The sequence below is a fragment of the Megalobrama amblycephala genome, linkage group LG4 (assembly GCF_018812025.1).
Source record: "Megalobrama amblycephala isolate DHTTF-2021 linkage group LG4, ASM1881202v1, whole genome shotgun sequence".
NCBI classification, from domain to species: Eukaryota; Metazoa; Chordata; class Actinopteri; order Cypriniformes; family Xenocyprididae; genus Megalobrama; species Megalobrama amblycephala.
The window spans coordinates 31610435-31622983 of NC_063047.1; positions in this window are offsets into that span (position 1 = coordinate 31610435).

Below are 12549 nucleotides of genomic sequence, written 5' to 3' on the forward strand. Positions count from 1 at the left end.
CGTGGGTACTTTCCATTACAAAACGAAACAAAAATGCAATTTATTACACTGTGGATGGAATTGTTTCTCCTGTGACGAATCAAGCCCTATTTTAGTCAGCCTTTATTATTTATCTTGAAAATGTGCTGAACTGAATTAGCGAAGTGACGGTTTCTGCGAACTTCAGGATGTAGGTGTGCCGAGAAATAGCCTATACAAAATGCAATGAATGTCCTTGACAAGGAAGTGTCTTTTCCGTATTTCTAGTTGAGTACTAGTTAGTGACCACATGATGTCACTCCAGAGTAAGGAATAATGCTCAGTGGTTATTTGATGCTGAGTGTTTATTTAAAGGATTGGTTCACTCTCAAATTAAAATTTCCTGATAATTTATTCACCCCATGTCATCCAAGATGTTCATGTCCTTCTTTCTTCAGTTGAAAAGAAATTAAGGTTTTTGATGAAAACATTCCAGGATTTTTCTCCTTATAGTGGACTTCAATGGAGCCCAAATGGATGAAGATCAAAATTAGTTTTATTGTAGCTTCAAAGCGTTCTACATGATCCCAGATGAGAAATAAGGGTCTTATCTAGAGAAACCATCGCTCATTTTCTAATTTTTTTTTTTTTTTTTAATTTTATACATTTTAACATTCTTGAACTAGCTCTCTTCTTCTTCTTTTTTTTTTTTAGAAAATGAGCAATGTTTTTTCTAGATAAGATCCTTATTTCTCATCTGGGATCATGTAGAACACTTTGAAGCTGCAATGAAACTATTTTTGACCTTCAACCGTTTGGGCTCCATTGAAGTCCACTATAAGGAGAATAATCCTGGAATGTTTTCATCAAAAACCTTAATTTTTTTTCGACTGAAGAGAGATGGACATGGACATCTTGGATGACATTGGGGTGAGTAAATTATCAGGAAATTTTAATTTGAAAGTGAACTAATCCTTTAATTTGAGTGAGATTTGAATTCGAGATATCACACAAAGGATGGCCCAGGGTTCAGCTGGTTTAAGCTATTGGCTCTGAAACTCTGAAATCAACCAACATTGTACATCACTAGCAAAAATTACTATGGTACGACCATGTTTTTTTGGACCCTGGCATTACTATGGTATCCTTAGTTAGAAGTACTTTGGAGAATTTGTAAATCATTCAGTTGAACAGTACTGGCCTTGTGAAAAAAGAAGTGTGCTTAAAGGGATAGTTCACCCAAAAATGAAAATTGTGTCATCATTTACTCACCCTCAAGTAGTTCTAAACCTGTATAAATGTCTTTGTTCTGCTGAACACAAAGGAAGATATTTTGAAGAAAGTTTGTAACCAGGCTGTTTTAGGGTACTATTGCCCTTCCATAGTAGGAAAATAATACTATGGAAGTCAGTGGTGTCCCAAAACTGTTTTGTTTCCCACATTCTTCAAAATATTTTCTTTTGTGTTCAACAGAACAAAGACATTTATACAGGTTTGGAACAACTTGAAGCTGGGTAAATTATGACAGAATTTTCATTTTTGAGTGAACTATCCCTTTAATTGTATGGAATGTGTACTTGTAGTGTACTTCAAATCTTAAAAGTATGTTTGGTTACACTTTATTTTAAGGTGTCTTTGTTACAGTGTAATTATACATTTAAGTACTGAGTAATATTACTATAGGGGTAAGATTAGGGTTTGGTTTAGAGTTAGTTGCATGTAACTATGCATAATTTACTGTTTTTACTATAGTAACTATATGTAACATTTGTAACAATGACACTGTGAAATAAAGTGTTACCGTATATTTTATAAAAAAAATGTACTTGCAGATAATATAATATTAATGAAACAAAAGGCCAGTTAAATATACTTAAAGGGAGTTCTTAATACACTTAAGTACACTATTAAAAGTGCACATTGTAATAAAGTCAAATTACTTTTAAACTATATTTAAAATCATTAAGTTTTAATAATCTTTTGTCGTGCTTCAAAGAAGTACAAGACTCGGGGGGGAAATGAGTGGAGTTTATTTTTTAAGATCACAATGTAGAGGATTTCTATCTTTTATCCACATAATAGCCTCTAAACACTACGCAAATTTAATGCATAAATATAGTGGGATTTTATGCATCTATGGTTTAAAAATATAAAATATGTCCCCCCCAGTGAATCTCCACCACTGCTTGTTCAATATATTTTATAAAGTTAATTTAAATGTACTGAAACTACATCATTACAAATGTGTAATTAAAAGTATGTTTTAATAGTTTCATTAGAAATTGAATTAAAGTATATTTTTGGTTTACCATACATGCTTGCATTTGACAGTACACTTTAACCCTAAATATATGTAAAAAAACACTCTTAAGTTCAACTATTTGCATTTAATATAAATTTAAACTTTAATTTAATTTAAATGAACAATTTACCATTTAACCAAAAACATTACGTCAGGTCACCCTTTAAAGGGATAGTTCACTCAAAAATGAAAATTTTGTCATCATTTACTCACCCTCAAGTTGTTCCAAATCTGTATGAGTTTCTTTCTTCTGTTGAACACAAAAGAAGATGTTTTGAAGAATGTTGGTGACCAGACAGTTGATGATAGCCATTGGCATCCATAGTAGGAAAAAAATACAATGACTACTGTCAACTGTCTGGGTGAACTATCCATTTAAATGCATTATTTCTTTTAAAGTGTATTGTATTGTAGGGGAATTTACACTTAAAGACCCAAAGACCAGATATGATGAATAAGACCTGGAGTCAGAGTTTGTAGAAGTTTGAAGAAGAAAATTTTACTGAAGAATATTTTGCAGTTTCATCAGCAGAAGTCAGCTTCATCACTCACAAGGAGTTTGTAGGCCACTCTGCGTACATTCACTTTCCACAACAATTATACTCTAACAGAGTCCACTAACTACATCATTACCTCAGGTTAAATGATTCTGATTGGTTAAGAAATAGATAAACACATGGACTGATAGGCAGAAGCACATCTCCAACGATTATCCGGACGACAGCAAGAAGGTTTAGGCACAAAGTGACATCCTTTGTGTTTCTGGGCACCAGTTTGTCCACCTCTCCAAATGCAGGGTCTGCAACAAAAATACTAGCTCACATACACAGATACATAATCTTCTTTAAGGTTGAAGTTGGCTGAATAGGATACTTCCCCAAAACATACTGATAACATGTTCTCTCTCATTAAGAGGTACAGACAATAATCATCATTATTCTCTAGTGTTTGAAGATGAAAAGGAAAATAAATGCTTTAAGATTCGTTGGAGAAGTCATTCAAATTTAGAAGGATAAATGTTGATTATTAACTTGATTATAAATCACTCAAAAGATACAGTATTTGAAGCAGCAGTAGATTCCAGAATCGTCCTTCAATTTCCGTGGACTGTTTATTTGCATGTGAATTTGTGGTTTTGTCAGTTTGTTTATTGATCTTCTTTTCTTGTCATAGGAGCCTATACTACACTGCCAACATGCTTCCCAGACCTAGGAGAGATAAAAAGTGAGCTTGCACACTCTCATGGTTTCCTGGAAACCACATGACTGAAACAACTTGACCAGACTTGCTTCCCCTTCAGCAATTTCAGGTAAAGATGGGCCGTTGCAGATGGGAAACATTAACTATCTTGTTTCCGCTTTTGCTATGTTTAGCATTAAAAAATGTCAGTAGTTTTGCTTAATACATTATTTTTGGATTATTAGGTACAATTGATGCATTATATTTCATGCATGAAGAATGTAAACACAATAAATGTATTTGCAAAGAAAACACCTGCCAGAATGTATACAATTGAAGCAGATCTAACCTAAATTTCAATAACAAAAGGCTTATTTTCAATGCATTGCAGTTATGACCTGCTTAATGCAGGTTTACACTTGTAAATAGGTCAATTATTGCTCAAACAGCTTAAAATCTTAAAGATGAGCTCTAGAGCACCAATTTAGAAAAGTAGGTCAGAGACCTTTTAAGTTTATTGCGTCCACAAGCACCAACAGAATCTTCAATAGAAGAAGTAAAGTGTTTTACTGTTCATTGACACCTTAATAACACTTTTTATTTCCAAAGTCTCTTATTATGGTTTAAGCAGGAATGTAATGGTTTCCAGCTGTCACAGCAAGATATATTTATTTTGTGTAGATATGATGGCCAAAAGTGATGTCTGGCCTAGGAAAAATCTTCACTCTTTATTTAAATATTATTAAAAATTTGTTAAAGAATTTGGAAGTATATATTGCGTAGTTGTGCTTTGAGTAAATTGTTTTATTTGTGATAATGTAGACATATTTTTAGGCCAGGCTGTCATACAAAGACATGCAAAAACAAGAGAGAACCAATGAAATTGTAATAACTGATTATGTTGTAGTCGATATATGCTTTTTCCTGTGAGCTTTTTGGTTTGCAAAGCATTTTTTTGCATCGTTAAAAACCTGTAGCTGTAAATTATTTTGTCAGATAAATACCCTAACCAAGTTTAGTGTTTTGTTTTTCCTTCACATTCAAAATATCTAAAATATTTTTCTCATATTTTGGTGTAATCAAACTCGTAGTGTCATTAAAAACAAGTAGGCTATCTCTCTGAAAGACTTGATTCTAAGCATTCAAATATTTTTTATATCACTCTCTTTCTTTTCACATAATAATCATTAAAAATTTAATGTGGCCAAGTCTTTCTCAATAAGAGCAATTTAGGGTTTTTCTTCTGAACCATTGTGGTTTGTGATGTTGGCTTCATTGCAGATGAATTACAGGAAAGTTCCTGATCCTGAAATTATACTGCATCCTAACACAATTTCATGTAGTGTTTTCAATTTGAGAAACACTTAGGGACTTTCCTCCTAGTGAAAATCATTTTTGTCATGTCATACATAGGCCTATAGGTGGAGGAGTGTCTTTTTATTTGGAATGGGGGACTGATTTGTATAGAAATGTAGAAAGTTTTTAAAAAAACATTATGGATGATTCAAAAATGCTTCCCGTTTTGACAGAAAAAACAACAAACAAGAACGAACATATATAAATCTACCACCTAAACTTTTGATTTACGAACTGTAATCTGTTCTTGCTAGGTCTATGCGGATTCTCTCTGGGTATGTGCGCACCGTGCGTGTGAGAGAGAGGGGGAGAGAGCATGCGCGCTCCCTGCCAACTGCCAAGTGACATGAGAAAACGAAACTTTTTAATGCATAGCAAACTGATGCACTGCTTTAAAAACAAAGTAAAGATGTGTGATTAGTTACTTCGATTATCTATAATGTAACATGCATTTTCCGTGTGTGTGTGTGTTTGTGAATTATGGAGAAGTCATGTGACTCGCCTTCATGTGGTTGGCTGATGATTTTGATTTGACCAAGTAAGACATGTTCCTGGATCAACATATTTTGTTGATCCTGGAACAACATTCATGTCTGAATATTTAGACATAACCCTAATCCTACCCCTAAACCTATTTCTACCAATAACTTATTTCTAAAATCAGAGGGAAATGATGTGAATAACACTGACGTAGAAGCACCTAACCCTGGTTGTAAGCCTAAACTTGACATAAACTGTAAACTTTTTCCTCAAATCTGATTTGTTGATTGGAATGTTGTTCCAGGATCAACAAAGATGTTGATCCAGGAACATGTTGTACTTGGTAAAATCACTTTCAACGTGGTGGGCTACTCCCACATGAAAAAATACTATATAGTAAATACGATAATGTTTTCGAACCATACAATAGTAAATTGTAGTATACTGTACATTTTATTGTATTTATAACACTTTGTTAATGTAGTATTAACTATAGTGAACTGATAAATTGTAATAAATACTGTAGTATAGGCTACTTTAGTTTTTACTACAGTAAACTGTAGTGTATTGTAGTATAATATACCCTATACCCTGAAAACGTACAGTATTGGGTAAAGTAATTTGTTTATATTATAGTTGTTATATTACCAATTACCTCAACAAATTAATTCAAGTACTTTACTAGGCTATAGTAGTGGTTCAAAAACACTATGTTATTTTTTATCCGGCCCAATTCATGAGCGGCCCACTGGGAATTCTCCCGATTCTCACTATGCCGGGCCTGCATTGCAATGTAGGCATAGATGAAACGTTTTTCCATTTTTGGGTACTTTATGTTTGGCAGTGTGTTTGCTCTCAGGAAGATCACACACGTTTTACCTGCTCTGAGATGGGATTCAGAATCAGATTGTGCTGGTACATGATTGCAGATAAGCAATCAGAACATCTTATATCTTGGAAAGAGTTCAACTTGTCTACTTCTCCAGATAGAATAACAGAAATGAACATGCTTGCCATAACATCTGTGGTTTTCAGTAATGAAATTCAAGAATACTATTGCAAAATAACACAATAAGATATGATGAAAAAAATCGACTAGTAAGTGGAGTGACCTGTTGGTGAAAATATTCAAAAAACTGTGATGCAAAAATGAAGCGATTGTAGTCCTATGACGTATACTGAGGTGTGTAGTGACAATTGTAAAGAAATATGAGGAAAATGTTATGACATTGTACTACCACTGCAGGTTTTTTATATGGGGTGTGCAGAATAAAATCTGTAAACTCTGGTATGATACTTTTAAACTTCATAGCAAGTTTTTTTTCCATTCTAACCTGAAAATGACAGGTTATTGACATGCATAGACTGTGTTGATTTTGGAAAGCTACAATAAATCAGAGTGGGAAAATTTAACATCATGCATTTTAAAAACGAAACTTAGTTATGCAGAAATAGGTGGAGGGGGGCTGTGCTTAAATAAAAATACCTTTTCATTTAGCAGTTCAGTTCAGGCCACTGTTTTATTGTTGGGGCCCATTTCCCTTTAGTCTCGTCTTGACAATAGTGATGCCCTTGGCGTTGTGTTAGGTGCTTCACGGAAAAGCACACACCCTCGGATTCTTGCCAAGCTCTCCGATATATAAAAAAGGCATTGAAACTATTCATTATTAAGATAATGACATGTCTTGATCCCTTAAAATACCTCTTTGTTATATAGCAAAGGTTTTGAAAGATCTAGATTATGTGCATTATAATTCTATCTCTATAAGGAAATTCTAGAGTTGATTCTCAGAAAATTCATTTCACCTATCAGTTTCTAAACGGGTTTGAACTGAATATTGTGAAATATAGGAGTTATAAGAGAATGCTGAACTGAAATACAGTGGGGCCAAAAAGTCTGAGGCTATTGGGAGTCAAATTTGCACACACAAAAAAAAGGTTTGTTGCATTTATATGATTTAATTTTGTACATCGGTCCCAAATGAATCAATTTTCATGTAACTTCAACATCATGGAATGAAGTCATTTTAAGTGACCCAATTAACTCAAAGTGAATTTAAAGGTGACCTAGAATTAAAAATTGAATTTATCTAGGCATAGTTGAATAACAAGAGTTCAGTACATGGAAATGACATACAGTGAGTCTCAAACACCATTGTTTCCTCCTTCTTATATAAATCTCATTTGTTTAAAAGACCTCCGAAGAACAGGCGAATCTCAACATAACACCGACTGTTACGTAACAGTTGGGATCATTAATATGTACGCCCCCAATATTTGCATATGCCAGCCCATGTTCAAGGCATTACACAAGGGCAGCCAGTATTAACGTGTACAGCTGAATCATCAGACTAGGTAAGCAAGCAAGGACAATAGCAAAAAATGGCAGATGGAGCGATAATAACTGACATGATCCATGATATGATATTTTTAGTGATATTTGTAAATTGTCTTTCTAAATGTTTCGTTAGCATTTTGCTAATATACTGTTAAATGTGGTTAAAGTTACCATCGTTTCTTACTATATTCACGGAGACAAGAGAGCTGTCACTATTTTCATTTTTAAACACTTGTAGTCTGTATAATTCATAAACACATCTTCATTCTTTATAAATCTCTCCAACAGTGTAGCATTAGCCGTTAGCCATGGAGCATAGCCTCAAACTCATTCAGAATCAAATGTAAACATCCAAATAAATACAATACTCACATAATCCGATGTATGCATGCAGCATGCATGATGAACACTTTGTAAAGATCCATTTTGAGGGTTATATTAGCTGTGTGAACTTTGTTTATGCTGTTCAAGGCAAGCACGAGCTCCGGGGGCAGAGAGCATGAGAATTTAAAGGGGCCGCAGCATGAATCGGCGCATTTCTAATTATGCCTCAAAATAGGCAGTTAAAAAAATTAATTAAAAAAAATCTATGGGGTATTTTGAGCTGAAACTTCACAGACACATTCAGGGGACACCTTAGACTTATATTACATCTTGTAAAAAAATGTTTGATGGCACCTTTAAATGGCTCCCTGACATGATTCAGGAATTCATACATCCAATTAAATTTCCTATATTTTTATGTCACACAACTAAATTATAAGACTGTACTAGCTAGCTGACAAACTTTTAGCTAGCAATAGCACACATTAGCATTTTAAATGCTAAGCATTAAAGCCCAGTTTCACAGACACAGCTTAGCCTAAACCAGGATTAGGCGTTCAATTAGGATATTTATAGCTTTTATAAATGTACACTAGAATAAAAACATTACTGGTGTGCATCTTGAGACAAAACAATGGCACTGACATATTTAAACATATGTCAATACAAGTTGCTTTCTGTTAAAACAGCTCAAACATGCATTTTAGTCTGGGATTAGCTTAAGCCTTGTCTGTGAAACCGGGGGTCAATGCTCCTTCGGCAAAACGGTCATGAAATTAGCTGTATCAGCCCACAGTCTATAGGCAAATTCTCCACTCTTCTCCACAGTGGTATCCCACTGTAATTTTAAATAGATCCCCTTTCCAACATAATTGAACATTAAACACTATTACACACTATGAAGTATCTCCCTTTTCTCGTCTTGCTCAAAAATACATAAAATAACACTTAATTTCATTTACGCTGCATTCCAAACGGGATATATCGCCCTCCGAAGGGCACTTTGGAGTGAAAACAATCATGGCCGCAACATTGAAGGGTTGCTTGAAACCGAAGTGCTCAAAACTGGCCACTTCAAAGGGCCCTTCGGAATGAAGGATTTCGAAGGGTACAACTGATGGACACTTCAGGCCCCCATGATCCTTTGCACAGGGAAGTTGTTTGGCGTCACAGAATGCGTACAGGAGGCTTGGAGTTCGATTTTACCTATAATGTATGTATAGTAATTTTCTATACTACTGTAATATTTATACGAGTTAGAATTGGTACATTATTATGGTCAAAACGAACGTTAAACAAAAGGCACAGCTTGCACAATGTACTCATCGCTCAGAGCGTGTTTTTTGGGGGGTCAACCAGCGTATGTGCGACGAAGGTGCCTCCTTGATTGTCTCGTTAAGATGACGCAGAAGTGCCCAGTTTCCGTTAATGCAACACAATTCATTCATGTAATCTCAACACATACGGAATAAGTAAACTTGTTTTATATAAGTGGATTGAACACAATCAAATTAAGTATGTATAGCAAATGTATAGCAATTATGTTGCTTTAGCTCATTTTAATTAAAGAGGCTATATGTGAGATTTTCACTTTAATAAAGCGTAAAAATACCCCAATATGTTTGCAGATATTTAGGAAACATAAGTTTACTTGTTTCTCAGAAAAACAATGCTACAGCCAGACATTCCGTATCGGAATGTTTGTCTTTGTTTTGGTCTGTGTGAAACCGTGTGCTGCCAGTTTATCCAATAGCATTTCGACATCACAGGTTGCCAATTGCAGCCATGGAAACCAGCAAACAAACTGGGTCAGAGAATCGCAGATTCTGCTGGACCTAAAAAGCCTCTGCATCCATCTAAAAATCTCTATGAATGACAGCATATTAAAGGGCACCTATTATGCAAAATTCACTTTTACATGGTGTTTGACCATAAATGTGTGTTGGCAGTGTGTGAGCAAAACCACCCTAGAATGAGAAAAATCCACCCAGTGGTTTTTTTACAATCTCAATAATTCATAAGCACTGTCTCAGAACGCCCTGTTCTAAGATTGCTCTCACTGTGACGTAGAATTGCGCTAAGCCCCACCCACGTGGTTTGATTGACAATCTGGTTTTGGCATAGACCCCGCCCTCGGTGATCTGTCAACCATCCTCCATTGTTTCAACGACAGCCGGTAATGCCTCCTAAGAAACATAAGTGTTCTGTTGTGGGATGTAATAATGAACATAGTAGTTTTCAGTTACTTCCGACATCAGAGCCACTGAAAACGCAGTGGATGGATTTTATTTACGAAGGAAAGGCGCCACTCAAAATTCCAAAATACGTTTATGTTTGCGCGAATCATTTTTTGACTGACTGTTTTGAGAACGAGGGTCAATTCAAAGCAGGTCTTGCTTCAAAGTTAATCCTCAAGTGTGGATCGCTGCCTACTGTTCGCGATCCAACGTCACCTACCAGAAGAAGTAAGTGTATTTAATGTTTTTTGAGCAAATAGTAATTTCAGTCGATGTCAGCCAATTCAATAACAAATGCGTCTAAAGTTGTTGTCGTCGTCGTAGAATGTCTGTGTATATAATTTAAACCTTGTTTGTATAGTGTGTATCCACACGTATATATATATTTTTTTAAAGATATTGTATTAAAAACTGTGTATGTTTACTTAGCAAACGTTATCACAGTATATGTGTTTGTAGTTTCAAAAAATTGCGCGAACGTTATCACAGTGTGTGTGTGTGTGTTGCACATCCATAATTGCAAAGGGGACGCGATTAAAACTCTATAAGTACATAAATGTATCAAATAACCATTCAGAGACGTCCGGCTCCATTCTCAATTGTGTTTCTTCTGCCGGAGTCTCTTCATCATCTGGGTCTGATTCCGGTTCAAACATGTACGACTGAATGCCATTCAAAACAGCGGGTCTCTCACTCTCAGCCATTCTGCTTCTACCGACTGTTTATTGCCATAGGTATGCAAGTTACGCCCTCATCCAAAGGCAGGGCGGGGATATGCAGCTCATTTATATTTAAGGTGGTACACACCAAAACAGCTCTTTTTAAAACAGGCCCCAAAAATGACATTTTCAAATGGTTATAATAAATTAACTGTGGGGTATTTTGTGCTGAAACTTCACAAATACATTCTGGGGACACCCAAGACCAATATTACATCTTGTAAAAAGGGGCATAATAGGTGCCCTTTAAAACACAGATAAATCAACTCATCAGCTTACAGTGTGTAAGTCTCCTCAGTTTTCATTGTCAATTGCGCTCGCTCTTGTTGCGTGTCCTCAAACTGGCCACCCGCGTCTTTGAAGGAGGGGGAGGGGCAAACAATATTTTAAAGTTGGACTGCAGTACCTATTTCGACCACTGGGTGTCATTCCTACACATAGCCCCTTTAAGCAATTTGAACAAGCAGCAAAAATCTTTTTTTCAGTGTGGGAGTCAAATAGGCCAATGAGTAAAATAAGAAAATAAAATGTCAAATGAAAAAGATGTTTAATTTATTATTGATATAATTTTTATATTGATTATATTAAATTGATAATCATTTTCTGCATCAAAAATGATATTGTATGCACTCTGAAAGATAACCAGCTCGTTCTTAGGTGTGTAAACAGGGTTTGACATTAACATTTTTGCTCACCAGCCAATGTGGCTAGTGGTTTTCCAAAGTTACTAGCCACTCAGCATTTTCACTGGCCACAATTTTGCTGTTGGGAAATTACATTTTATATGATTAAAGTTGACTCTGGCATGCTTAAATTACTTGATTTTGGCTATATAAAAAGAACAAAGAAGCAAATTACAAATAGTAATTTATTTATTTTATTTATTTTTTTTCAGATACATATGTTTATTTAGCATACATGTATACATGTATTTAACATTTTTTGATGTTTGATTAACATTAATGACAGAGGGGTATTTATTTGGGGGCTGCTGAATGCATGGACGTCATATACTGACACATATCCAGTTTTTACCCACCTGTTTACGTCCACTTAGCCGTAAGCCATAGACGACTGTATTCACGCGAGATACTCCACACGATGCATTTTGACATCGGTGTGTGCGTGTATTCAGGCGCAAGGAGAACTGAATCGCGCGCGACAGAGAGAGCGCGCACGCGAGCGCTTCTGTTGTGTCATTTAGCGCGATTCCGTCTATCCCACCTTCACTAACTGCAAGTTAATCGATAAAGAATTGTGACTGAACGACGAGCTCTGACGAGCTTGGCTACTTTTCATTTGGCTGTAGGCTGAAATTATATTCAACCCGCCAAAGTGGCTAGTGGGAGTGTCTGTCTTACCCGCCACAGCTGAAATCTACCCGCATTTGGCAGGTTGGCGGGTGTTAATGTCAAGCCCTGTGTGTAAATCAAGAAAAGTTTGAGCAACCAAAAAAACAAAATTGTCCGCACAGTGAAGGACATGCAATTACACCAAGGCAAGGGTCTATCACAAAAATTACTTTAACATCTACAAGGTGAAAAATGTGCAAAAAAGTGAAAAGTGTCTTAAAAACAGACCAAAATGAATATTAATTTTCCAAATCACTCAAATTGCTATGCTGATAATGTAAATGGCCCACGTCCTGGCAGTTTG